This window comes from Toxorhynchites rutilus, chromosome 2 (assembly GCF_029784135.1).
Source record: "Toxorhynchites rutilus septentrionalis strain SRP chromosome 2, ASM2978413v1, whole genome shotgun sequence".
In the NCBI taxonomy this organism is placed as follows: domain Eukaryota; kingdom Metazoa; phylum Arthropoda; class Insecta; order Diptera; family Culicidae; genus Toxorhynchites; species Toxorhynchites rutilus.
This window is the reverse complement of record NC_073745.1, coordinates 114,158,092-114,185,288: the sequence shown is the minus strand read 5'-3', so window position 1 is coordinate 114,185,288 and position 27,197 is coordinate 114,158,092. Positions and strand designations below refer to the sequence as shown.

The 27,197-nt window shown below is 37.1% G+C and overlaps 1 protein-coding gene and 1 non-coding gene across 3 annotated transcripts in view; both read right to left on the bottom strand.

Moving 5' to 3' along the window:
* LOC129768392 (retinol dehydrogenase 14) overlaps nt 1–27,197 on the bottom strand; it is an 86,066-nt gene that overhangs the window by 37,735 nt on the left and 21,134 nt on the right. The window lies entirely within an intron of this gene.
* Nucleotides 16,066–16,211, bottom strand: LOC129772092 (U4 spliceosomal RNA). The gene has a single exon (XR_008742561.1). It is a non-coding gene; the product is annotated as a U4 spliceosomal RNA (small nuclear RNA).

Here is a 27,197-nt window from a genome sequence, read left to right as displayed (position 1 = left end):
GATCATTTGGAGATCGATGAGTTTGATTTGAAATTCATCCGAAACATTCGTCACTGCCAGTCGGAAGGGATATTCCATACAATCGCATCACAGGGATTTTAAACCATGTCCAGAACTTATTCTATGATATAAGGAAAATATGTTTCAAGTTTAACTTGTTTTAAAAAGTCTTGACAAATACTGTACAATCTTCTTTTTTATGGTTTCTGTACTGTTTCGTCGTTTGTTCCGTCATCATTCACTGACGAAAGTCCTTCAAACATTGCGAAGTTGTTGAATTGAACATTACATTTCAGATTGAAGCGTATCTTATAAAGTTTTTGTGGAAATTTTTGCTAATCATTGCTATCTTCAAGGCGAAGTACATGTGCAACATTCCCTTGCACAATTCCTCCCTTTTAATTATCAAATTCCTCACTAGGGGGAATTTCCACTGGTTGAAAATCACTGGTTTAGAACATGAAGCACGAATTCACAAGTCTTGTATTAAATTTCAAATGCAGGCTTAAGAATGTTTCATCGCACGTTAAGGATTGGACACGGAACGTAAAGAGGAAATTCTTCCAGGGGTTACAGGAGCCTATCACTTATATCCAGCTGAACAACTGCCACATTCTTTCGGTAATCTTAACTAATTAAAGACCGCACGTTTTGGGGCAAACTTGTACGCAGGGTTGCCACATATACAGAATATTCTGTATTTTATAACTTTTAGGATAAATTTCAGATACAGAATATGTTTATACAGAATTAGAGATTTTCAGCAAAGATACAGAATTTACAGATTTTTGTCAGTTTCAATTTTTTAACTCAACTTTTTCAAATTTCATATTCATTTTTAAATATCGAATTTATTACAGTTCATACATAGATACCTTGATTTATAAAAATTATTAAAGCAGCGCAAGGAGATGGCTTTCGTTGGAGATAATTGTTAAGCGAAATCTTGAGTGATTTGAAGAGCCTAAACGATTCTTTTCGTTCCATGTTAAGTATGACCATAATCAAACCGCCAATCGTATATTAACCCATTCAAACGATCCTATGACTGAACCGATTATGCTGTTCCTTAACTTTGTTCTACCGCTCATCAATAACGTCAATCGCACTTTTCGATCAGAAAGTTCTTAATTTTGCGAACTTTATAATGAGACAAGAATGTTATTGTTGATGTTGTTGGGTGAGTTATGTTTGGAGAGCCACGTGCAATGATTCGCTGAGGCTGACCTTAATGTTAAAGATTTTGAAGGGTTTCTGAAGAAGTTGAGGATGTTTACGTTGGTATCGATGCAGAAGGAGATGAGAAAGGATTGGATGCAACTATAAAGTTGACCTTCAAATCGGGTTGTCGTGACTTCTATATTGAACTAACTGACAACTGCTGCCTTGATAAACCCTCAAAATTTCCTCAAGCTACCAAACCTTAATAATATGATGTTCCAATTTCCTCAATTCGTTGGAGCAGGTAATAGACAAGGCTTGGATAACGAATTCAGTCTACTCAAGTCGAATCTTATGGGGCAAAAATTGAGTGACTCAGATATATCTTGGTTAGCTCTCGGATGTCAAAAAGCGTCATGGGAAATTTTTGTGTCCATTGCTAAGGTCGTTTGTAAGGCACTTTTTGATGAAATTCATCAGCGTGTGTTAAGCGAATATTTTCGCTTTACAATGTTAACAAAACAATGTCCGGAAATCAGTTTGCTCCCACAATTATAGACTCTATTTTGGAAGGGAAGAACTATGTAACGACTCGAGGAGAAGCGTCAAGGATTAAATTGACGGAAAATTTTACGGCAAAGTTCAACAAAACCATGTATAAACGTCCTAAAATACAGAGGAGAAAATCTTCTCTATGAATTATTTTGTTGTATTGACACGACTTTAACAACCCATAAATAAGAAAAATGAGTTCAAAGAGAAAATAATCTTTCAGTTTCATTTTTTCCTTAACTTTTCGATACAGATTTTTATACAGATTTTTTGACTAGAAATACAGATATACAGATTTTTTCTAGAAAATTTTCCAGAATTAAATTGTAGCTTCATTTGTTCGGATCCACGAATGAGATCGTTTCTTTCGGTGTGGATGAGACGAAGGCGAGCCAACAGTACTGCCGTAATCTCGCAAAGTGACGCAAGCGCCAACATTGACATTTTACGTTTTTTGTTATAGATCGATAAAGAATACCAAATCCTTCCAAGCAACTGTGAAAATTTACGTAAATGTGAAAAAATGACCCCGTGAAAGCTTGAAAACGGAGTGGCGCAAGCGCCATTTCCACTGTGATGGGGCGCAAGCGCCATTTTCTCTATGGTGTGACGTAATTTGATAGTGATGCGATGTGATTTTTTTATCTGTTCTGATAGAGTACGATGAACGAGCAGGGACAGCAATATTCAGATAACAACTTCTTCCGTAATGAACGTTTAGCATAATAAAAGTCACATGCCTTCTTTCTTGTAAAAAAAACACTTTTCCGAGAAGCTTGTCATGCCAAGTATTTTAATCAAAAACAGTCCATCCCCATGTAATGTTACTTTTATAATAGCAATTTTTTTTCAGGATTAGAAATCATGTACTAAGAAGCTCACAAAACCATGTACTTTAAATTCATAAAATCAAACTCATCTTAAAGTATAGTTATCCTAGATTGAAGTGTTTTGCTGTTCTCACATATAGCTCATAAAGATTAGAACTAAATAGTTCAAACTCATCAATTTAATTGTTGATTACAAGGATTCCCTAATATGTAGTGTCTTTTTTCTTCAGGCATCAAGGGACAAAGCTTCTTGACGATGTTTACTTTCCTCGCCTGTTCAATTTCTCTTTCGGATAAAATGAAACTAAGTGTTGATTAAAGGATAAATGTCGGATTTGGTGAACAGCTGCACTCTTCTAAATGCTCCAAACAAAACGAAACACATCTTGTAAAAAAACTCAAAACATCCTCGCGTAAACTGAATCTGTTTTACTTCGGATAATTTCGGACGGCATTATGTTATTTAACAGGGATAGTTTCAATTGCATTTTGAATTCGAAAAAATCAGTGCTGTCTCAACTATGTTAACCTGCTCGACTCATGCTACAAAGTTGGGTAAGTATGTGAATTCTTCTCCCTGACGCTTCGCTCAACGGCAGCATGTTGGAGAAAATAATTGGAAACAGATTCTCACATACTTTGATGGATGAACGCCAATCGGTTGTGGAAACAGCGATTTAAATTTGCTGTTTCCAAAACAAATTGGCGTTGGTGGCATAGCTTAAATAAAACTGCATTGTTTCAAAAATCAAGCCGATGGCAATGTTTTTCCATCAACAATACACATTTTGTACAGATCAGATTTTCGTAATGTAAGCGTATGCTGATTATACATGCAATTTTACAAAAAGTCTCGTACTGAAAATTCTTACCTCTGGCGCTTGCGTCACTTTGCGAGATTACGGCAGGGTAGGCCTTGTTACGTTCTCGGCAGACCAAGGATTTAAACTTGAGAACACGGGTTATTTCGTGATCCATCCGTAATAGATGGAACGCGAAACACGAGAAAACTCGTGAGCGGTCCGCAATATGTTAAATGGCTTCCGCAGTCACCAAAGTGAAATCTCGCATCAACTCACAAAACTTTACTGTGTATGTCATCATGATAATGTTTCAGAGTATATCGGTGATGTAATCAGACAAACAAAAACTACATTTGGCAAACGTAAATTTTGTTTTCTATCTTAAAGGCTTAAGACTACAAAGTTCATTCGCCTCTACGCTAGCGGAAATGAGACAATCGATCAAATAAAAATGCCGAGAGCAACACTAATTGTTTGATGCACACTTTACGCGTTACGAAGCATTTTTGTGTACACTTTCCGTGCCGTTTTTGTCGTTTTCTCTTGACAGAAACACACAATCCGTTGAAACGCAATATAACACAACCTCAACAACAAAAAAGTGCTGCGCATAAAATCCGAATCCGCCCAATTTCCCAATTCGTCACTCAGTTTTTTCTAGCTCTATCACAAGCACTACACCCAAAGGTTATATATTGAACAAGAACATTGACTAAATTCACAGTAACCTCCAGATAATATGCTAAACCACACTCTACCTGTTGAATTTCCGCAATGAGTAAGGTCACATTCATTTCGATTCGAATTCGTTCTCCAAAGAAAAGAAGACGCATAAAATCAACAAACTGGTTTAGCCGGAACAAGTTTACTTCTTTCTCTGTGCCAGGGCCAATTCTTTTCTTGTTTTAGTAGTTTTAAATCTGCAAGGCGTAGCATTGCAACGAATGTGAGAACATACCCAACCCTTGAAAAGAAACGCAAAGTTGTTTGAAGGTGAAGATGAGTAAAATGTCTCATATCCGATAGGTATGAAAAGTTATTATCAGCTGCGAAAGTGAATGCTGCGAGAGATTCGTTTACACATATGGTCGACGATCTGTTCAACTTATTTCGTTTGAGAAAGTTTAGCTCTTGACCTACACCACCTACAAGCTTTTTGTAGACAGGAATAAGAAGATATACCTAATACTTCAAATACATTCTGGATTTTATTCCGCAAGATAAAATCAATTGCGATGTAATGTAAGGGCCAATCCATTTAAGAGAGGGTGAATGAGACTATATCTCTAGTGAATGTGAGTGCAAGCAGATACTAAAATCATGTGTCATGTGTGATCTGGCATGCGAGCTACTTCAAAGTTTTTTGAATTTACTCGCACTCGCATCCCTCAAAACGTCAAACACAGAATTTAGCGCTCGAATCAGGGATGCCAAATGTAAAGAAACGTCTTTATTTTTAAGATATTTGAAAACATGCGAAGATATTTATAGACTTTAGAATTATTGGAAAAACAAACAAAACCCTCATAGTTCATAAACGAAATCGTTGTTATTTTGTTTTGCACGCTGTCTGAGCACGCTTCCTTTTTGAGATAGTTTTCTTGAGAATCCCTAATATAGAATTATTATCAGGCACAATTTTCATTCAAAATTCACTCACAACTTGCAAAAAAAAGGTATTGTTCTAAGAAACATAATACATATTCGATTCAAAAAAGTACAGTTTCATTCATCATTTTAATTTTTGACGCGCATTTCTTCCACCTGCAAATCTACTATCATTTTCATTTCACAAATTGGTACACGGAACTGCTGGCAAAGCGAAATAAATATAATTTAAGAAAATCTTTTAGACTGCCATTTACAGCATCACATACTTCCGGAATTATTAGCTATGAATCCTTTCGAGATTCTAAAAAATATCGAAAACAATCTGAACGATATTCCAGAAGAAAGGCACATCAATGTCGTTTTTCAGCAATTCCAAATGAAATCGTCCTAAAAGTGCTGATTTTAAAAACATGTATTTTTGATTCCAATGAAAGTGTGTATTCCGTTTGGGTTAGAGGGAATATGAGTTTTCCACAGCAATTGGGAATTTTTTGACTCAAGCGTAACTTTTGAAAAGGGCCTATCGATTTGAGTAAGAGAAAGCTTTGATAATTTATATCTCAAAAGCTATGAGTCATATCGAAATAGTGTCTTAGAAAGAGTTATAGAGTATTGATGGTTGAATATGAAAAAAATGTACACTGAGAAAAAAAATTAGTACTCTTTTTTTTATTTACAAAATAAAAATTCAATTTGCAACAATCATTTTTAGCCACAAATTATGAATCCTGATGTGATTTAAAACAAAAAAGGTTATTATCAATCTCCTTCTAAATGTAGCCATTCTCGAAATATTTATAAAAATATTTCTAATTTATTATCTTTTTTATAGTAAATAATCCCTTTTAATATGTTTGTCGTGTTATACCGTCATGTTCATGAAATTTTATGAATTTGCTTATAATTTCCAACAACTTTTCCAAATACATCATCATGGTTCATATTTTGACTCAAGCGTAACTTTTGAAAAGGGCGTATCGATTTGAGTAAGAGAAAGTTTTGATAATTTATATCTCAAAAACTATGAGTCGTACCGAAATAGTGTCTTAGAAAGAGTTACACTGAGAAAAAAAATTAGTACACTTTTTTTATTTACAAAATAAAAATTCAATTTGCAATATCCAAAATACATAGGCCCAAGATGGTAAAACTATTTTTGACGAACTTTGTGGAACATCGAATTTTTAGGAGTTTTCGAAACTTCGAATTTTTGTATGTTAACAATCATTTTTAGCCACAAATTATGAACCCTGATGTGATTTAAAACAAAAAAGGTTATTATCAATCTTCTTCTAAATGTAGCAATTCTCGAAATATTAAAAAAAAATATTTCTAATTTATTGTCTTTCCGTTTATTTTTCCGTTTATTTTTACAGGCTCAGTTACATAAATTTAATGGAGCCAAACTCTTAACTATATTTCAACTAGCATATATCAACATGTTGTTTCCTTAATTCTATGGTTAATGAAATAGGAAACCGATTACTCGCGGTCGACTCGAGTTTAGAAGGATGACACATTTTCATTAGGAAAAGGATGGGATGTAAGGAGATGTGTGTTTACACTCGCACTCACATTCACATTCACATTCTCATTCACACTGACACTTCACACTCAATTCTTAAAACTATCCTTACATCTAATATGTATTTACAATTTAACTTATTCTAATGTTAGTAGGAAGGGAACCGATAGCTCGCGAAGGACGAAAAGGAGGGGAAAAGGATGTATGAACAATCACACTCGAAGATCGATAGCTTTAAGGAAAACATATATTTGGGACATGTAATCAAGGTCTAACCGAGCCAACACATCTCTCACTGGCACATTGGACTGCTTTCCTCCAGCCCGAAGGGAGTTTTCTAAATTCGATCTGGCAACAAGATACAACTCGCACGACCAAACAACGTGTTCGATGTCGTGGTAACCATGGCCACAACCGCAGAGATTGCTGTCGGCAAGATTAAAACGAAAAAGCAGCGCGTCTAACGAACAGTGATTGGACATGAGTCGGGAGAAGGTGCGAATAAAGTCCCGACTCAAGTCCAGACTTTTGAACCACGGATTGAGGCTAACCTTAGGGATAATTGAGTGGAGCCACCGGCCCAATTCATCTTCGTTCCATTTGCGTTGCCAGTTAACGATGATATTTTTACGAACTAAAGAATAAAATTCATTGAAGGCGATTTGACGCTGATAATTTTCGCCTTCAATTGCACCTACCTTTGCTAATGAGTCAGCCCTCTCGTTACCCGGAATTGAGCAATGTGAAGGGACCCAGACAAAGGTAATGACATAACAGCGTCTGGATAAAGCACTCAAAATTTCTCGTATTCTCTCAAGGAAGTACGGCGAGTGCTTTTCCGGCCTCACTGAACGGATAGCTTCGACAGAGCTCAGACTATCCGTTACAATGTAATAGTGTTCAACAGGTCGTGAGGCGACGCTGTCCAGCGCCCAATGAATTGCTGCCAATTCAGCAATATACACTGAGCAAGGATACTGAAGACTGTGTGAGGTGCTAAAAAAATTGTTGAACACTCCGAATCCTGTGGACTCATTCATAGAGGACCCATCATTAAAGTACATATTATCACAATTGACACGCCCATACTTTGCTTCGAAAATCGTAGGAACGATCCCCGATCGATGATAATCTGGAATTCCATGGATATCCTGCTTCATGGACAGATCAAAATGTACAGAGGAATTGATGTAGTCAGGAAAACAAACACGGTTGGGAATATACGAAGAAGGATCAACCTGCATGGAGACGAATTCATGATATGAGCTCATGAATCCAGAATGAAAATTTAGCTCGATCAGCTGCTCAAAATTTCCGATCATCAATGGGTTCATAACCTTACACCGGATGAGGAACCGAAGAGATAATAAATTGAAGCGATCTTTTAGTGGGAGTACGCCTGCCAAAACCACGAGACTCATGGTATGCGTTGAGGGCATACATCCCAACGCGATACGGAGACAAAGATACTGGATTCGCTCGAGTTTAATGAGGTGTGTTTTGGCAGCTGATTGAAAACAGAAACTGCCATACTCCATCACTGAGAGAATAGTTGTTCGATACAACATTATAAGATCTTCGGGATGGGCTCCCCACCAGGTGCCGGTAATTGTACGGAGAAAGTTTATTCTTTGTTGGCATTTTTTACTCAGATACCTGATATGGGCCCCCCATGTACATTTGGAGTCGAACCAGACCCCAAGATACTTGAATGACATAGCATGAGTGATCGGTTTACCCAAAAGTTGAAGCTTTGGTTTTGCTGGTCTATGCTTCCTAGAAAAAACCACCATCTCTGTTTTCTCCGTGGAGAATTCGATCCCTAGCCCAATGGCCCAGGTTGAAAAATTGTTCAAAGTATCTTGTAAGGGTCCTTGCAGGTCGGATTCGTTTGATCCTACGACAGACACCACTCCATCATCTGCAAGTTGTCTTAGGCTGCAATTTTATGTAAGGCAATTGTCGATGTCGCTTACATAGAAGTTGTACAAAAGGGGGCTTAAACATGAGCCCTGGGGGAGTCCCATGTAGGAGACCCGACTTACTGTCGAATCCCCGTGAGAAAAATGCAACTGTTTCTCACAAAGCAAGTTATATAACATATTATTCAATAGAGACGGCAGACCCCGAGAGTGTAATTTGTCTGACAGGACCTCTATTGAAACTGAATCAAAGGCCCCCTTTATGTCCAAGAATACTGAAGCCATTTGTTTTTTTTCCGGTGTAAGCCATTTGAATTTCTGAAGAAAGCAACGCAAGACAATCATTCGTCCCCTTGCCCCTGCGGAACCCATATTGTGTATCTGAGAGTAGGCCATTCGTTTCAACCCATCCATCCAGGCGAAACAAGATCATTTTCTCCATTTCTTTTCCGTATACAAGACAGCATTGCTATTGGGCGGTACGAATTGAAGTCGGACGCGGGTTTTCCGGGTTTTTGAATAGCTATAACTCGTACTTGTCTCCACTCATCTGGAACAATATTAAGTTCCAGAAACCGATTGAATAAATTCAACAAGCGATGTTTCGCCACATCAGGGAGGTTTTTTAACAAGTTGAACTTAATTCGATCCGATCCCGGAGCAGAATTGTTACATGAAAGGAGAGCAAGAGAGAATTCTACCATCGAAAACTCAGAATCAAGATCGCACCTATCTTGTGGTATATCTCGAACAATTTTTTGCACAGGAGCGGAATCGGGAATTTTGCACAAACCACGAAAGGTTTGTGCAAAATTAAAAATCCATCGATGTGAATATTCTTCGCTTTCATTCGTTGAAGAGCGATTTCTCATGTTTCGAGCCACTTTCCATAATTTTTTCATTGACGTTTCTCGTGACAAACCTCCCACGAAATTTCGCCAATAAGCACGTTTTTTCCCTTTGATCAAATTTTTGAACTGATTCTCAAGGGCTAAATACGTTTGAAAATTTTCAAGAGATCCACGTTTCCGAAAAGCTTTAAATGCATTAGATTTTTCTATATAAAGCTTGGAACATTGGCTATCCCACCATAGATTGGGAGGCCTTCGGGAAATGGTGGAACCTGGAACGGGTTTCGTTTGAGCGCGAACTGCGCTGTCATAGATCAAACGAGAAAGGAAGTTATACTCCTCCAATGGAGGTAAACCATCTCTGGAATTGATGGTTAGAGCAATCGCGTCCGCATACTTTGTCTTGTGAGGTCATATGCCATGTTTATAGATTCAGAAGAATTCGACCCAATGGTGATGGAAATTTTGATTGGCAAGTGATCACTACCGTTGGGGTCCTGGATTACATTCCACTTGCAATCTAACGATAATGAATTCGAGCAAAGCGAGAGGTCAAGAGCACTTGGGTTATCAGGAGGTTTAGGTACACGTGTTTTTCCCCAGTGTTCAAAACGGTCATATTGAAGCTGTTACAAAGGTCATATATCATCGATGAACGATTGTCGTCGTACTGTTCCCCCCAGGCAGTTCCGTGAGAGTTAAAGTCTCCCAAGATCAATCGTGGCTCAGGAAGGAGTGAGCACATGTCAACAAGTTGCTTGCGGCTAACCGCAGCTCTCGGAGGCCAATACAAGCTGACAATACAGAGGTCTTTGCCTCTGATGTTTGCATGACAAGCAACAGCTTCAATCCCTCCAATAGGTGGAAGGTCAATTCGAAAAAATGAGTGGCACTTATTGATCCCCAATAGCACCCCTCCGTATCTGTCATCACGGTCCAAGCGTATAATATTGAAATCATGGAAAGAGAGATCATCTCGCGAAGAAAGCCAAGTTTCGGACAGAGCAAAAACATCACAATTGAACTTATGAATTAAAAATTTGAATGTATCCAATTTAGGGATAAGACTACGACAATTCCACTGTAAAACAGTGATATCTCCGACCTCTCTATTTAAATTAGACATCAAGAGAGTTAATCATTGCTAGGAGGGGCCATGTTTGCATCAATTGTTGCAAAATTGTCTTTAATACTGGAAGCATTGAAATGACAATGGTTCTGATGGAGTCGGAAACGTTAAAACACTTGAAGATTTGATCCAAAAGATCAGACAACTTTATAAATCCCGATTGGGAAGTTGAGCTGGACGGAAAAATAGGGACAGTTGGGGTTTTTGATGTCCCATCGAGTGCTGGGTCGTTCGAAGGTGAACTATTCCCACGGAAGCCAGGAGGAACCTGATTTTGCTTGTCCGCTGCACTCGATTTTTTAGGCAAGCTAACAGGGGATATCACCGGAGGGACTTGTGATTGAATTTTGGGAGTGGTCACATTTTTGCGCCGGGGATTCCCTTGGGAAATAAACGGTGTGCCCCCGTGAGCTGTGTCCGCTTCCATTTCGTCAACTGGCAACGTGGAAAAGATATTGTGTGAGGAGATTGGATGTTGTTGTTGTTGGGCCTGTGGAGAAGCGCCCTTTAAAATTTCCGCAAAAGTGCGTTTCGAGCGTTCCTTTAAAGAGCGCTTCTGTTTCTCCCAGCGACTCTTGTAAATTTCACAAGCTGAGAGCTCCCCCCGCAATATGGACACTTATGCTCAGTCGCACTGCAGGATTTGCCCACATGTTGCTCTCCGCAAGTGGCACAGCGCTCCTTGTTGGCGCAGTAGTCTGCTGTGTGACCAACTGACTTGCATTTGTTGCAAGTCATGGGCTTTGGCACGAAGAGACGCAGCGGAAGCCTCAATTTGTCCACCATAACGTAGTCAGGGAGGGCGGAACCAGCAAAAGTTACTCGAAACGAGTCGGACGGCGTGAATTTTGTTTTTCCCTCTTCCTGGGACACTTTTCCTAATTGATGGCAGTCCAAAATTTTAACTTTCGTCAAAGGGAGCTTTTTAAATCTGCCATCTCCCTCTTTTATTAATGCGTTCGTCAGACCCGTTTCTGTAATCACCCCCGAAATTTCTACGTTATGGCAGGCACATAGACGCGATATTCTAGTACGAAACTATTGTCGACAACAATCTCGTTAGCTTGCTTCCGGTCAGCCACGACAACACGCAGTTTGTTCGGTCGAACCTTTCTAATTTCGACCACGGAGGAATAATTTTTTGTCAGATCTTTCATGATCTGAATGACGTTGAGCGATTTCCCGTTGGGTTTTGGCCGGAAGAAAACAACCCATGGGCCAGATCCAGATGCATCTTCTGGATAGACCTTGACACGCGGAGAGGGGGCAACTGAGGGGGAGGACGAGGTCGATTGTTGAGCGGAAGCGGGAACAGTTGGGCTGGGAGGCAAGTTCGGGAGATAATCGGAAGCGGGAGCGGGAGATTGAGGGGGCGAAGTGGAAAAGTTTGCCAATTTTCTTGAAGGGGGCTTGTTGAGGTTGATTAACTCTTCCTCTGAAAAGACATCGTCTGAGGGGGGAACGCGTTTAAGCGCCTTCCCAGTAGTTAGTGAGGAGGAAACATCAGACTCAATGTCCATATCAAGAGGATCGCACTCTGCCATTATGGCAGATATACAATAATGCTTTTTCTTTTTTTTTTTAAATCCTTAACCTAATATATATATATATATATATATATATATATATATATATACTTAAATACTTGAAGCGCACGGTGCGGATGATTTGTAACGGTGCTCCAATCGAACCACGTGATGATCGCTTGGCACAACAGCAATGGTGTATCGCACCACAATACGATGACGATGGAACGGCACACGCTCACAGCGCCCGCAGTGGAGGACTTCTCCCTTCCGCTGGTTGTGATTACTTATCACTTCACTCTCGCAATAAAGGAAACCCCGTTAGGGCGAAACAATCACTTCAGCGAAACCGATAACGGTATTGTTCCAACACAATAACGGACACGAACAACTTTGCGTCCGGCGGCTTCGGACTGCGCGAGCTGACTGATTTTGTCTTTTTTATAGTAAATAATCCCTTTTAATATGTTTGTCGTGTTATACCGTCATGTTCATGAAATTTTATAAATTTGCTTATAATTTCCATTTATAATTTGCTTAACTTTTCCAAATACATCATCATGGTTCATTTTTTGACTCAAGCGTAACTTTTGAAAAGGGCGCATCGATTTGAGTAAGAGAAATCTTCGATAATTTATATCTCAAAAAATATGAGTCGTACCGAAATAGTGTGTTGAAAAGAGTTATAGAGTATAGTTGGCTTAATTTGAAAAAAATATACACTGAGAAGAAAAATTAGAACTCTTTTTTTTACAAAATAAAATTAATTTGCGATAACAAAAAATATGTATTTTTTATATTTTTTTTCAATTTATTCATATAAATTGGAAGTCATGTAGAAAATTTAAAAAATAAGCCCAAGATGGTAAAACTATTTTTGACGAAATTTGTGGAACATCGAATTTTTAGGAATTTTCTAAACATCGAATTGTTGTATGTTAGCAATCATTCTTAGCCACAAATTATGAATTCTGATATGATTTGAAACAAGAAAGGTTATTATCAATCTCCTTCTAATTGAAACCATTCTCGAGATATTCAAAAAAATATTTCTAATTTATAATCTTTTTTATAGTAAATAATCTCTTTTAGTATGTTTGTCGTGTTATACCGTCATGTTCATGGAATTTTATGAATTTTCTTAAAATTTCCAAAAAATTTTTTGATTGATTGAAGTTTGTGTTAAGATAAAAAAGATTTTTAAGTTTCACTACGTTTTGTATTAACCCACATGTCTTCGAATGTTTCGTAACGTAACTCCTAAACATATGTCTTTACCATAACGATGTATTCGGAAAAGTTGTTGGAAATTATAAGCGAATTCATAAAATCTCATGAACATGATCACGACAAACATATTTAAAGGGCCTATTTACTATTAAAAAGACAATAAATTACAAAAAAAAAATTAAATATCTCGAGAATGGCTACATTTAGAAGGAGATTGATAATAACCTTTTTTGTTTTAGATAACATCAGGATTCATAATTTGTGATTAAAAATGACTGCTAACATACAAAAACTCGAAATATCGAAAATTCCTAAAAATGAGATGTTCCACAAAGTTCGTCAAAAATAGTTTTTCCATCTTGGGCCCATTTTTTTAAATTTTCTACATGACTTCTATGTTATATGAAAAAATTTAAAAAAATATTAAAAAATACATATTTTGTGATATTGCAAATAAAAATTTTATTTTGTAAATAAAAAAAAGAGTACTAATTTTTCTTCTCAGTGTAATTTTTTTCAAATTAAGCCAACTATACTCTATAACTCTTTTCAACACACTATTTCGGTACGACTCATATTTTTTTATATATAAATTATCAAAGATTTGTCTTACTCAAATCGATGCGCCCTTTTCAAAAGTTACGCTTGAGTCAAAAAATGAACCATGATGATGTATTTGGAAAAGTTGTTGGAAATTATAAGCAAATTCATAAAATTTCATGAACATGACGGTATAACACGACAAACATATTAAAAGGGATTATTTACTATAAAAAAGACAATGAACTAGAAATATTTTTTTAAATATTTCTAGAATGGCTACATTCAGAAGGAGGTTGATAATAACCTTTTTTGTTTTAAATCACATCAGGATTCATAATTTGTAGCTAAAAATGATTGTTAACATACAAAAATTCGATGTTCCACAAAGTTCGTCAAAAATAATTTTACCATCTTGGGCCCATTTTTTAAATTTTTTGAATGACTTCTATTTTGTATGAAAAAAATAAAAAAAAATATATGTATTTTGGATATTGCAAATTGAATTTTTATTTTGTAAATGAAAAAAAGAGCACTAATTTTTTTTTATCGGTGTACATTTTTTTTATTCAACCATCAATACTCTATAACTCCTTCTAAGACACTATTTCGGTACGACTCATAGTTTTTGAGATATAAATTATCAAAACTTTCTCTTACTCAAATCGATACGCCCTTTTCTAAAGTTACGCTTGAGTCAAAAAATTCCCAATTGCTGTGAAAAACTCATATTTCCTCTAACCCAAACGGAATACACACTTTCATTCGAATCAAAAATACTCATGTTTTGTCATTTGTCGATTTTATTTGGAATTACTCTTTTTTAATTTCACTCTTGCAGGTATAGCATCCCTCATGAGTGTATCTTGGCGTTGTATTTTTGGACCAATGAAATCCAACAGTGTTTCCACTTATTCAAGTGTTTTTCTCAACACTGCTCTGAACTCTAGAGGATCATCATCGTAGAGTTTCTCCAATGTTGAATTTGTTGCTCCTTTTCCTTGCATCCAATTCCTGGCCCAAATTCTTTTGCCTTTCTGTTTTTCGGATATTATCTTCAGTTCGAAGAAATTCAGCACAAAGTATTTTTATACACGGTCAGCGTGTATTTCGCGATAAAATTATGTAATGATAAATACAACTGAAAACCTGAGACGAAAACTGCTAATAGAGAAGTCGATTTCGGATCAATCATCTGTCGAATTCGCACCTGATTTCTGTTTCTGACTATATGATGGACATTTGAAAAATCATCTGGCATCACTGGTAAGCCAATACTGTAGTATCCGGGGCTCTGGCTACCCTATCCCATCCAATGCAAATTGAGCGTAGGCAGCATAAAACAGGGCTCGCGCTTAGGGGGCTCACGTATTCAATGTTCGGAGTCATATAGGTTAATATTTGATTAAGTTGGATACTTTCTTTTGGCAAGCGATGTTCGGATACCCATCCGGAAGCTTTCTTGGCGATTTGCAATTAAAATAACTGCTGAAGCATTATGCGGAGCATTTCAATTTTAATTTCAGGTTATGATTTTTATGCTCATGATTTTCTATGCTGGCTACAAAAAGGCGGCCATCTTAGCAATCCCTTGGTAGTATCTACTTTCTTGTCAGCAACTCACACTGTGTGAACGGACAAGACGAGTCAACCAATTGTCAAGCAAGTTCACCGGCCCAGTAGCTGCTCACTGTCAAGTCAAATACTAGGCTACTAGCAACGTATAAATGGGCCTTAAGACACTTATATCAATGTATAACAGGTGAAGCAACATCATCACTTCAATAAGAAGGGGATTACGGTTTGTGGAGCGGGGGTTGTTTGTTTTTTTACTGCTAGGATACGCCAATTTTGCATTTTCACATGCGAGAGTAGTGGAAATGAGAATGAAATTCTACAAAATCATCCCTTCTTTTTCACATAAATTCGCGAAATCCGAACATAGTAGGCATCGTTCGAATAAGCGTCGTAGCCGTTTGTAGAGAGCCGCCGGCAGCGTTCTGATGCTGTTTGTAAACAATACCGACAGCAATTCCAATATGGCTGAAAATGCATTTCATATGATTGTTTCCATTGTACTATTTTCCCACCTCTGCGAAAATAGTACCATGGATGTACAAGAGAACCCCAATGAAAATGGTCATCTCAAATTGTCAAACAGAACCAGGGATGCCAGTTTCGAGGACATGTCTTCATTTTGAAGACATTTGACTTACTGTGAAGACTTTTGCTTTTGTGGAGACATTTTGAAGACATTATGAAATATGTGAAGACATTTCAGTATGATAGCGTATGTGAATTTTTGAGAGATATTATTTTCATAAATTTCTAACTAATGGCCTGAAAGATCGTCAAAAGAAGTAGGGCTTTTGTATCAGCTTCATTCGATCGCTTTTTTATCAGTGTCACTTATTTACTTTTGTTCTTAGTAATCAACAGAGAATTTTACCTCTGGTTTTTTAGTGTTCTACTAGCAATAATCACACCTCGGATAAACCTCAATGGTTATGATATCGCCACTGCGCAAAGCTAGTCTCGGGGTCATTCACTCGCTTTTTTCAAACTTTTCCAAGCAGAAAATCAACAAGTATATACAATGAATTCAACAACGAGGGACCTCTTATGACTCTAGAAGGCATTAGTTCATTTGCACTAGAAAATTTGAATTATTGTGACATTGTATTTTTATTAATTTGGACCTTAATTTAATTTAGATCTTTCAAACGACCACTTCACAAATCGAAGATATTCCGATTACACACCGTTTCAATAATCAGTTTTATGGATATGGTTTGAGCTACAACCAAAACTTCAAAGCTGAAATAACAAATTGAATTATCACAGTTCCGTTTTTGTGGAAAACCCGGGGCGATATTCACTCAATCAACGGTATATCAGGATAATTATCATTTCTAAGCTCATGAAAATTAGTTCGTGGTTGTGAAATATATTCTTTGTTCATATTTATTGAAATAAACTTCAAAATCTCAAGGCAAGTTTAGTGAAATGTGCTATATAACAATTTTTTTGTCTGTATTATAGTGACTTTCAACGCTTTTAGCTGGTTCGTCACTTTTACTTCCATTTTTGGAAGAATGTCGGGAGTGAGAATTGAACTCGTGACCTTGAGCGTGAGAGGTACGGATGTTACCACTACGCCAGATCGCCTCCACGCTATATAACAATGCCAATTAATTTATCGTTGAATAAGCTATCAAACTTTGTCCAAATGTAACCTATGAATTTTAGTTTTTTTCGATATGACTGTGAAGATATTTGAAGACATTTTTTCGTACCATGTGAAGCCAGTTGAAGACATTTTTACGTACCATGTGGAGACATTTTAAAAAATCACCTGGCATCCCTGAACAGAACTTTCTTAAAAATGTTGATTTACACGATAAAATACCCTATGCAAAATATCAGTTTAAAGTGAAGGTGGAAGCAAGCTATTGTAGTAGTATAGGTAAAACCACGTGTAAAAATGGGGTAATAGTGTTTGTGAGAGAAGATCAAAGCACACGTAAGTAGATCGATTCACTTATCAGACTGTGTGGCGCTTCACTGACACGAGTCATAGAATACATTTGAAAAAAAAAATAACAATTCAATACTAAAGTAAAACGTATGAACGATGTGTTCCGATGAATAATTGCCCAATATTGCGCAAGGAGATTCATAACTATTTTTAATTCCACGAAACATAAAACGTATAATCGATTTGTCATTTTTGTAATCATTTTCACATTCTACTAGCTCATTGCTCAAAAACAAATTTCCAAGTCCCTGTTATTTGGAGCACTGAACTTGACAGATGTGACCAATTTTATTTCGCTGTGAAAATATTTCAACATCTGATCATTCTCCCCAATGCACGAACTGCATGGTCTTAGACACTTAGTCACGGCCCATATACAAACATAACAACCTATAATCAGTAAACAGTTAGCAGTCTGCAGCACCGCCGAAACCGAAGCGCCTCACGCAACTCAACCATAAAATTGAAGGCGCTCACAAAAACACAACCCTTCGTCTTCGAGGTGTCTTTCGAACTAGATTTAATTTATATGGCGGGGATCATCATGAACCGTGAGCGCTTTCTGTAGGCTTTGACCGGAACAGTATTTCCTTTTAACGCTTGAAACAAAGTTTCATTAACATTTGGCAATGTTAATCAAAATAGATTTCATGATCACAATATTTATAAGGTTGCCTGGCCAACGACGTTGTATAAGGCAGTTGGGTAAAATTTCATCAAAAAGATTATGAAAAACATCAACACGTAGCGCAACATCATTTATAAATATAGATCAAAGATATAACGAAGAGACCAGTGACCGTCACAAAGAAAAATCCACCCCCAATAGAAATTTAAACTCGACCAAAACTTATATTTCTTCAAAACTATTCTTGATCTCCTCTTATAGTTTAGAAAAGTAAAACTCAAAAGCATATCGTTGATTTTGGACTCCATGAAATAGTTCAGTATGACGCGCTTCATGTATTCAACAAAAAGTAATGTGACCTCCTTTGACCTCACATATAGATGTTTTGGCATGCGAGGTTTCGGAGGTGATGTGGGTCCAAATCGTCCCAGCATTTTTCGTTAGTCACACCCCTTTTTTACACCTTGCTGTGGAGGGTACCCCGAAAAATTTCAATTGGGTTCAAATCGGGACTCTGAAGTGCCCATTACATGGAGTTCAATGGGGGTCGATTGATATGTTTTGGATTGTCATCCTGCAAGATCTTCCAGTTCCGTTTTCAGCATCGACTCTTCCAGGTTTACGCAAAGAATGTCGATATTCTCATCTACCTTCATAATACCATTGATTTCAGCCGAGTTCTTCACACCAAACCCTGAGAAACAGCCCCAAACCCTGCTTCTTTATAGCTTGTTGAATTATCGTGTTCGTGTTTTTGTGTATTTTGTGTATTTTGTGTATATATGTGTATTTTAATGCTCATGCTCCAGCGTGAACCGTGAACCATAGTATCGTTTCTATGCAGGAAAACAGATCATTTTTGTGATGGTAAAAACCTCCGCAAATTCATTCATTATTCGTTTCTCTAATCATAGCGATCATATTTGTTGCTTTTGTGTTGCTAGCAACTAATTCAGAATATTGTTTCTGTGCCAAGTCTGCTGAGACTCTACTGACATGTCCAAAATCTGCCCATATATTCAAAAGATTTTCGGGTCGTTTCCCACTCAATTTTTGATTGAAACCTATTATGACAGGGCCATCCGAGGTTGAGGCGATCAGAAACCTTCCACTTTCGCGCTTTTTGTTTTTGTATCAACATCATTTTTCCTTGATTGATGATGAAATTCCCTGATATTCCTAGATGTTCAAGATTTTTTTTTTCCAGATAGTCGACACCCTGTTATAGGAATCGCCTTCATGTAGCGAATTCGTTTTTATGTATTCAATGCGGATCCCACGAAGCGGTAATTAGAATTTCGAAAAAGGAAAAAGTCACACCCATGTCTTATCCTTTGGATGAGACTTTTGAAGTACGATGTAACTGCGTCACGAATTTCTTCAGTGTTATCGAATCGTTGACCGCCGAACGCCTGTTCCATCACCGTACTGTACTATTGTGATGTTTTGGACCGATTAAGAACCGCGATTAAGAACAATAGACCATGTTTATTGATGAAAGGAGTGTTCCTCATCCACGGTAAGGCGCGGCCCCATTCTACTCGCGTAACTCAAGAGCAATTGAATAAATTCAAATGGACTGTGTTCGAGCATTCTCCTTACTCCCCAGACCTCGCCCCTAGCGACTAGCACTTATTCCCGGTGATGAAACAGGCGTTCGGCGGTCAACGATTCGATAACACTGAAGAAATTCGTGACGCAGTTACATCGTACTTCAAAAAGTTGGACGCTACGCACTTCGCGCTCGGAATAGAAAAACTCGTGCCACGCTATGAAAAATGTCTCGAACGTTACGGCCATTATGTAGAAAAATAGAAATTTAACGTAGATTATGAAAATCACCTTGTTTTTTGTCCTAACTTTATTTTTCCGCGATTTCTGAGGCACTGAAACTTATTTTTTGAACGACCCTCGTATACACCCGTGTTTTCGGAATAGTTGAGTCCCCAAGCGTATTCTGCAACATTTTCTACGTTTCGGCATGAGAAATTTCGTTTAAAAAAATCACACTATATCTTTGACTAATAGAATGATTCATATCAAAAATAGCTAATGCTCATGCACTCATTCCGGGTTTGGAAGAACGAACTAATTCTCAAACAAATAAAAAAAAAAATAACAGAAAACGTGTACACGATAGCCTAATAACAATGAGATTTATATTTTGTAAAGGTGTTGCAGATCACTCCTTTCTTCATAAAACGATGTTTTTATGCATAATATTTCGGAAAAAACACCAAAAAACATATTGTTTGTTCCCAGTATTTCAAAAAACAACATCAAGTTCAATTGTCCCATGTTGTCATTCAGGACATAACTGTCCCACCACGTATTTTTGAACCGTAATCAAGCTTGATTGATTTCAGTGAGGGGAACTCTTCACATTTCATTAAACAATAGTTTACTGCAGCGGTACTCAACCTTTTTTCATAGAGGCCACAAACTCGTGTTAGGCATGGTGCCGCGGGCCGCAAATAAAAAAAGATAAATGAAGAAGGGTGATGTTCAAGACACGACCGCACTGTTAACATAGAACTACAAAATTATTGCCAGCGAGCACAAACATTGAATAAAATTGAAAAATAAAACTCTTTGATACAGATATTTGATAGCAATGACGGGGCACCGACAAATGAATACTTTCACTGAGTAAGGAGCGCAAAGCAATTTTAGTAAACTGTCAAATTAATTCTAAATGTACTATTGATTGCTCGCTGTCTAGAGCACTGAAACTGAAAACAAAACATTACAGCAGACGCAGAACGGTAACAGAAAATTCGAACCGGAACTATTATTTGGTGGCTGCGAAGGCGAAAGCAATACCATCGAAATAAAATTTCAACTTCAGTTTTTCACCAAAAAAAAAAACAACTCTCAACGTCGACAAATACCGAAAAATAAAGTACGTCACTTTCAATCCGAAAACAATAAAATCACGAAAATTGGACGGTCGATTAAAAAAAATCACAAATCAATCATTCACGATTTATCTGTCATCCAAGCGGCAAGGCTTTCCAAATAGTATTTTTCAAGGCCGGATCGGGCCGCGTTTGTAGCCTTTAAAAAGACCAATTCGAAATACCAAACTAAATATATATAAAACAGGCGATTATATATTTGTTCCACACTACCGTCATCTGTTTGATAACGCATAACACAGAAAATCTACAGTTCGTACAATCTCCACGGTATGAAAACCGACTACGTACCTCCCATTTAATATTTCTCTACTGCTTTCATTCCACTCTGCACTGTGCTTGCTTCTTGCATATTCTGAAGATGCATTCTGTGGCGAAAAAAAAGGTCAACACTGTGACAAAATAGAAACTGTGATTGGCCAGAGTGAGCACAATATTTAGAGAACTATTGTTGACAGCCAACGACATACATCGACAAATCTTGTCTAAGATGGACTCTCCAGCAGGTACTCATATTTATAGATTTTTTTAACGAAGAGGTGTTAACGCTCGAAACTTTGCTCCCCAAGCGTAACGCTCTTGTTTTAGAAATATTAAACCCCAATACAGATTGTGATACAATATACAGAGGCATTCTTCACCAGACGGCATGCCAATCGACGCGTTTGCGCCATACAGTGCGATATATATCATTAATTCTTCCTTAGAATCGAGCAAAACCATTGTTTGTGACATCAGCATTGAGAAAGGCTGCTATTTGATAGCTAGAGCGAGACGACTTGAATATTTTTTTCATTTTATTTATTAGTTATTATTTACTTTTATTCATTTACTTTCATTGATGATTATATTTTGTATTAAATAGGCTTTTAAATTCATCAGTTCATTTGCCTCTAGCCTTGAAAAAGACCAATTTGGAAAACTCAACTAAAGACTCGGCCTTGAGAAAGGTTATTCGAAATACTCGCTGCCGTCTGGTCGCTACCTAGATGACTGATAAATTGTGAATGCTGTGTTTTGAAATCGCGAATGGCTTGTTTATGCTCAATGAATAGAAAACGGGGGAGCTAAGATTACATTGTCCATAGAACGAATGCTACAATTGCATTTCGACCGACCTATTTACGCCTGTCTTATTACCAGTAATATTTGAATATTATACCTCCCTCATACATACTTGGCCACAAGAACACGATTGGAGAATGTGTATTCTTTCAATTTTCATTAATTTAAATCATTTATGGCTGAGGGGACTGTAATTTAGAAATTATCGAAAAAAATTAAAAATTCCCGGTTCGATTTTAATGCAAACCATCAAAATTCATCCTAGCTAGAACAAATATTAACAGTAAAACCATTTCATGGAAAACCGTAACCAGTTTTCTGATTTGGTACCATTACTGAAAGACGTAGTCTTATTTCAAAATATTATGTAATTATTTCATATTCATATTTTCATATCGACATTTTCATTTTTATTTACTAATGTCGACATGATTAGCCCTAATGATTGGATTAAATATATTAAATAGATATTTAATCTACTAATATTACTTAACTAGACAACCAACTAATGTGTAGATGTGTAATGTGTAATGTGTTAAATTCCGTCATTCTCATCTCATGTTCCCTAAATGATTTCTCAAGTTTTCGTGATTGTTACACATACAAAATGATAACGGATCAGGCGGGTCAACCAAAAGAGCCAGGTTGAGTATAGTTGGTTTACTGCTTATAAAGAACCCGGTGTCTTGCCAAACTGAAACGCCTAAACCTTCTGGTAGACAAATATGCTAGAAACTTTGATTGGGGTTTTTCACCGGTAACAGTCTGCTAAAGAGATTCTCAATTCTAACTGAAACTAGTTTCGTGCTCTAGTTGAAACTTTAGGCTCATCACTTATTCCACGTCATATTAAGATTATCGACTGTAAATTTACGGAGGAATGTCCGTTTTATCAGATTCCCAATAACACTTTGCTAATGCGATCTTGAGTCCAGACGACAGAAAAAACCCAAACCTAATTCCAGCTGATACTTCATGCCCTTCAAACTTGGGTATAAGTGTGTCAGCCTGTATCTACCATTAGATCTATTCACCGGCAAACCAGTTTTTGTGTTTTGTGTGATTCTTCATTTGTTTGGCCGTTTCCGTGCGATTTTATTATTTGTTCGATTAGTTGATGTGATTCAAGTCTCGATTTTTAATAAATCGCCCAGAAAAGTAACGCAAAAACAGGTTTTCCTGTACAAGTATTACGTTTAAACTCCCCCTAACTTCTTCGGTTATCGCAATAAACCTCTTGGAATGCTTTTATTTTATACGAATAAGAAATAGAAGGGTGGAGTCTAAGACACGAAGGAATACGAACTTATTGCATTCACTTCGCCTGTTTCTCACTTCCGATTTTATATTAGAAACGAAACGAAATTTTACAATCAACTCTCTAGTGAAATTTTTAGAGGCTCTGATGTATAACTTTGTATTAACTTTTTCATAGTCTTCAAAAACCGATTTTCTAATTATAATACTAAGTCTTAGTTTCAACATATCTAGAGTGAAATTTTCAGCCATTCCATGCCAATGGACATATTAAATTGAAGCCAATGAGTTAGTTTATTAAAAAAATATTGAACTTGCAAAAAATCGTTGATTATTGTTTTCATGGCTGTGGACTAGAGGGCGCTATATTTTTTGTTTGATTTTTTCTTGAAAGCTGGAGATTTATTACGTAATATATTCCAGTATCAGAGATGCTCTTTTTTTCGTTCTCGAGATATGATTTTTCAAAGTCAACCGATGGTTTGAAAAATAATTTTTCCCCCTTTTTTCCACTACAAAAATTCATAAATTTTGAACTACTGGACCGATTCAGACAATCGATATACCAAATTGGAGCACATGAGTTATTTTTCAGTTTTTGAAAAAAATAATACTTTTGCGAAAAATTTGGATTTTCGCTTCTGTAATTATTGAATTAGTTAGTTTTTCATAGTTTTCTCGGTTAAAAATGGAAACCTAAGGTACTTTTACATAATATATTCGAAGGTCAGAGATGTGTTATTTTGCATTGTTTTGCAAATTTAACATGTTTTGAGTTTCCGTTCAATATTTCTATTTGACTAGACTAGACCTATGCGACTAGGATACAATCTTCCCGCAAGTGTGGAGATTAGCTCATTGGCTTCAATTCAATATGTAGATCATCTAAATTGGTTCAGTATTTCAAGTGTTATGAATTTTTTTAAAAAGTAATTTTTGGGAAAATGTGGAAAAAATGATTTTTCGGACAACCCTAAAATGGAAATGAGCACCCTAATAAAAAATAAAAAATACGGGTTTAATGTTTTGCGATAAAGAACAAAATTACCACTTTTGACGAATATCTGAAAACCACTATATCGGATTGGCTTGGAAAGGCTGTTTTGAGGCCTTGAACTCAAAAGTTTGCAACGTGACATGTGCAGAACTGTCCTTATATAAGCTGATCCGAGCAGCAAACGTATACTTTTCAGGAGAAAATAATCTCCTTCTGTTGGATTCAGGATTTTTCCGGAATTCTAGGAAATCCAGCCGCAGAAAAGCTGACTGGCGGAGGTAGAAAAGAAGAACTATTAGATACTCCCTGCCCTCCATCTGATATCATCCGTTGGGTGAAACATCAGATCCCTCTGAGTTGGGATATAACCTGGGAATACAACCATCCCACTCATCTCCATAAAATTAAACACCACACTTCCTTGGTTTAACCGAAACAACAATCGAGAAAGCCTGGTTATCGCTGTCTTCGAATTGGAATGGGAGCTTTATATTATAAACTTGAAGGTTCGTTCGTCTCTATCCAATTTGACCATGCTTTCATTACTCACTCCTACTGATTTACCAGAAGAGAACAACCCTTATGTTCCTGTTATGCTGCCCCATATCCGTTAGTTTGCATTTTGACTGGATTGTCAGCATACCAAAGATACTCGAGCCCGGCACAATATAGGTCAAAGCCTGATAGACATGCTCAGCCTTGGCGAATCTCGACAAACTAACTTGTTCGCGTCTCTGAAAGACGCAACTGGCTTATTTTATTAGGTTTTATTTGATTATTGGAGACAAACGAAGAAGAAACGCATCCAGCTAGTGACCAGACGTCAAGGGCAGCAGAGCTCAAATGTGCTTTTCAAGACCAATAGTTAAGAGTTAAATTTTGATTTTCCGAATCAGCAAACCAGCCAAACGCATACATCATACAAATCCTTATTCTATTCAACAAATGCATACTTCATCGCACAGAATGCTTGTACTGACCTGCGCGAACGATCGGGAAAGCACTGGCTTTATTTTCAAAAGGAATATTTTCAATATACACGAATGTGATAATGATTCAACATGCTCACAAGGACACGCAGGTGTTTTGAAAGGAAAACTTTGGAATTCTGAAAAACATCAAAAATCAATAAATATAGAAATCAAATTAAAACTAATCAGAATTGTTTTTGTTTTCTCGAGTGTTCGCTCTACATTATCCAATGACATTCGAATCGTGTAATGGGCATCAAAACTATTATGAATCATCAACCGAAGATTTATTTTCCATGATAAAATTCCAGTCGATTTTGAACATTTGATAGTTGAAAGCGTGAATGAAGGTGAAATTTTTAATGTGCCTTCAGCGCTAACGGTAAACTGTTTTGGTTATCTGGACATTCACAAGAACACTCCACTTGCCGGTGCTGAAGAACTCTTGGATGTTAAAAATTTCTCTATAATTTAGAAACAGTTATTTTTCACCCATCAACATCTTCCACCTCCGACAAGTTGTACGGAAAATAGGCTTGTAAAGTATTCGATAAAAAAGATAAAATTACGAAGAAAAAATCAATACGTGATCACCGAAAAATAATGTTTAGCACATTTTCAATCACAGTACATTAAATTGTTTTGTTCACATATTTCTGGAAAAAAAATACATCAATTTTGACCTCATTGCAATGATCGTGTAATTGCGTATCTAATTTCACTAGACATGGAATATTTTTAAACGTATCTAATACATTCTGATTATGGACAATCCATGGAAATTAAATCCATGCAACACCATCGTCAACTCAAACTTCATCGTTTTGTTGCATTGGCATCGAAGCCTGAAACCCTCGATGCTACTTAATAGGACCAGAGAAACAACGTTACATAACAAACAGTTCCGAAACAGTAGCGAAAGACAAACTATCAACACTGCTGATTAGCTAATCTATTGTGCGTGGGTTTCCAAACACCAAGTCGACTTCGTTTCACACAGATTTCATCTGCGTGGAGCGATGCTGCATTCAGTACGATTTTATGAAACGCAGTAGAGAGGCATGTTTCCTCCGAAATATATGACGAAATGATGACAACCTTCCACAGGCAAAATAAAAACGTTGAACCAGAACGAAATTTGTTCGGAATGATCACAATAACATTTTACACACAATTCGCAAAGACTTGAATTGCAATTCAATTCTTCCAGACACATATCATCCAGTTTAGAAACAAACAATAATCGCAGTCGTTCAAACCAGACGAGAAAAACGGTAATCACTTATCACTGTCATTACTATTCATCACATCATGTGTTGATGCTCAAGATCACATATAGTTATTAGAGGCGAATGAACTGCAAAGTTTAAAGCCTCTTAAAAACAAAGAAAGAAAGAATATAGTTATTGTTACTTCTTGATAATTCTAGATTCTAGAGAACACAGCAAATGAGCACAATCTGCACCTACCTGGCTGGTCTCGACGCAAATCCACACTGAGTAATTTCGATTCCTCCAAAATTTAAGGCAACTGAGACAACTCGATTTGAACCAAACAACCAAGAAGAGGCAAAACCGTTAATTTACACTTTCTTATTTGGAGGCGAGTGTTGCTAACGGTCAAGTTCAATTTCAGTTGCCGAATTCCACTTTATTTGGGGCCTCTCTCTTTCTTCATTACACACCGAGAAAGCTCGTTACAGCGTATTAAAATGCACTATTTCGTGTACGTTTGCAATAAAATTCTTTCACTGTATGCTGGTTGGCCAATAACTTTTTTTTTATCACACAGTGTTCAGGACAGGATTAAAAGCGACACCTCCATAAAGTAATCACTCACCACTAAGAACAATAACACCAGCCACAACGGATCGAATCACTTGTTCAAAATATATGATCGCGTGTGTACCGAATGCCTCCGAGGCGCAACGTAACACACCTTTGACGAAGTTTTTTTTCGCGGAAAGGCGTCTCAATCCACCGACGTCAGCTAGCGCACTGCAGAACTGCAGATCGGCGACATCAGCACAAAAATGGTAAACGCTCTTCCCCATTGTCGTTTTGCTCACATAACCGATTTGATAGCTGATCGAATCAACGACATCCGCCACTTCGGGGACTGTGTGGTAAGTGATGTTGACCGC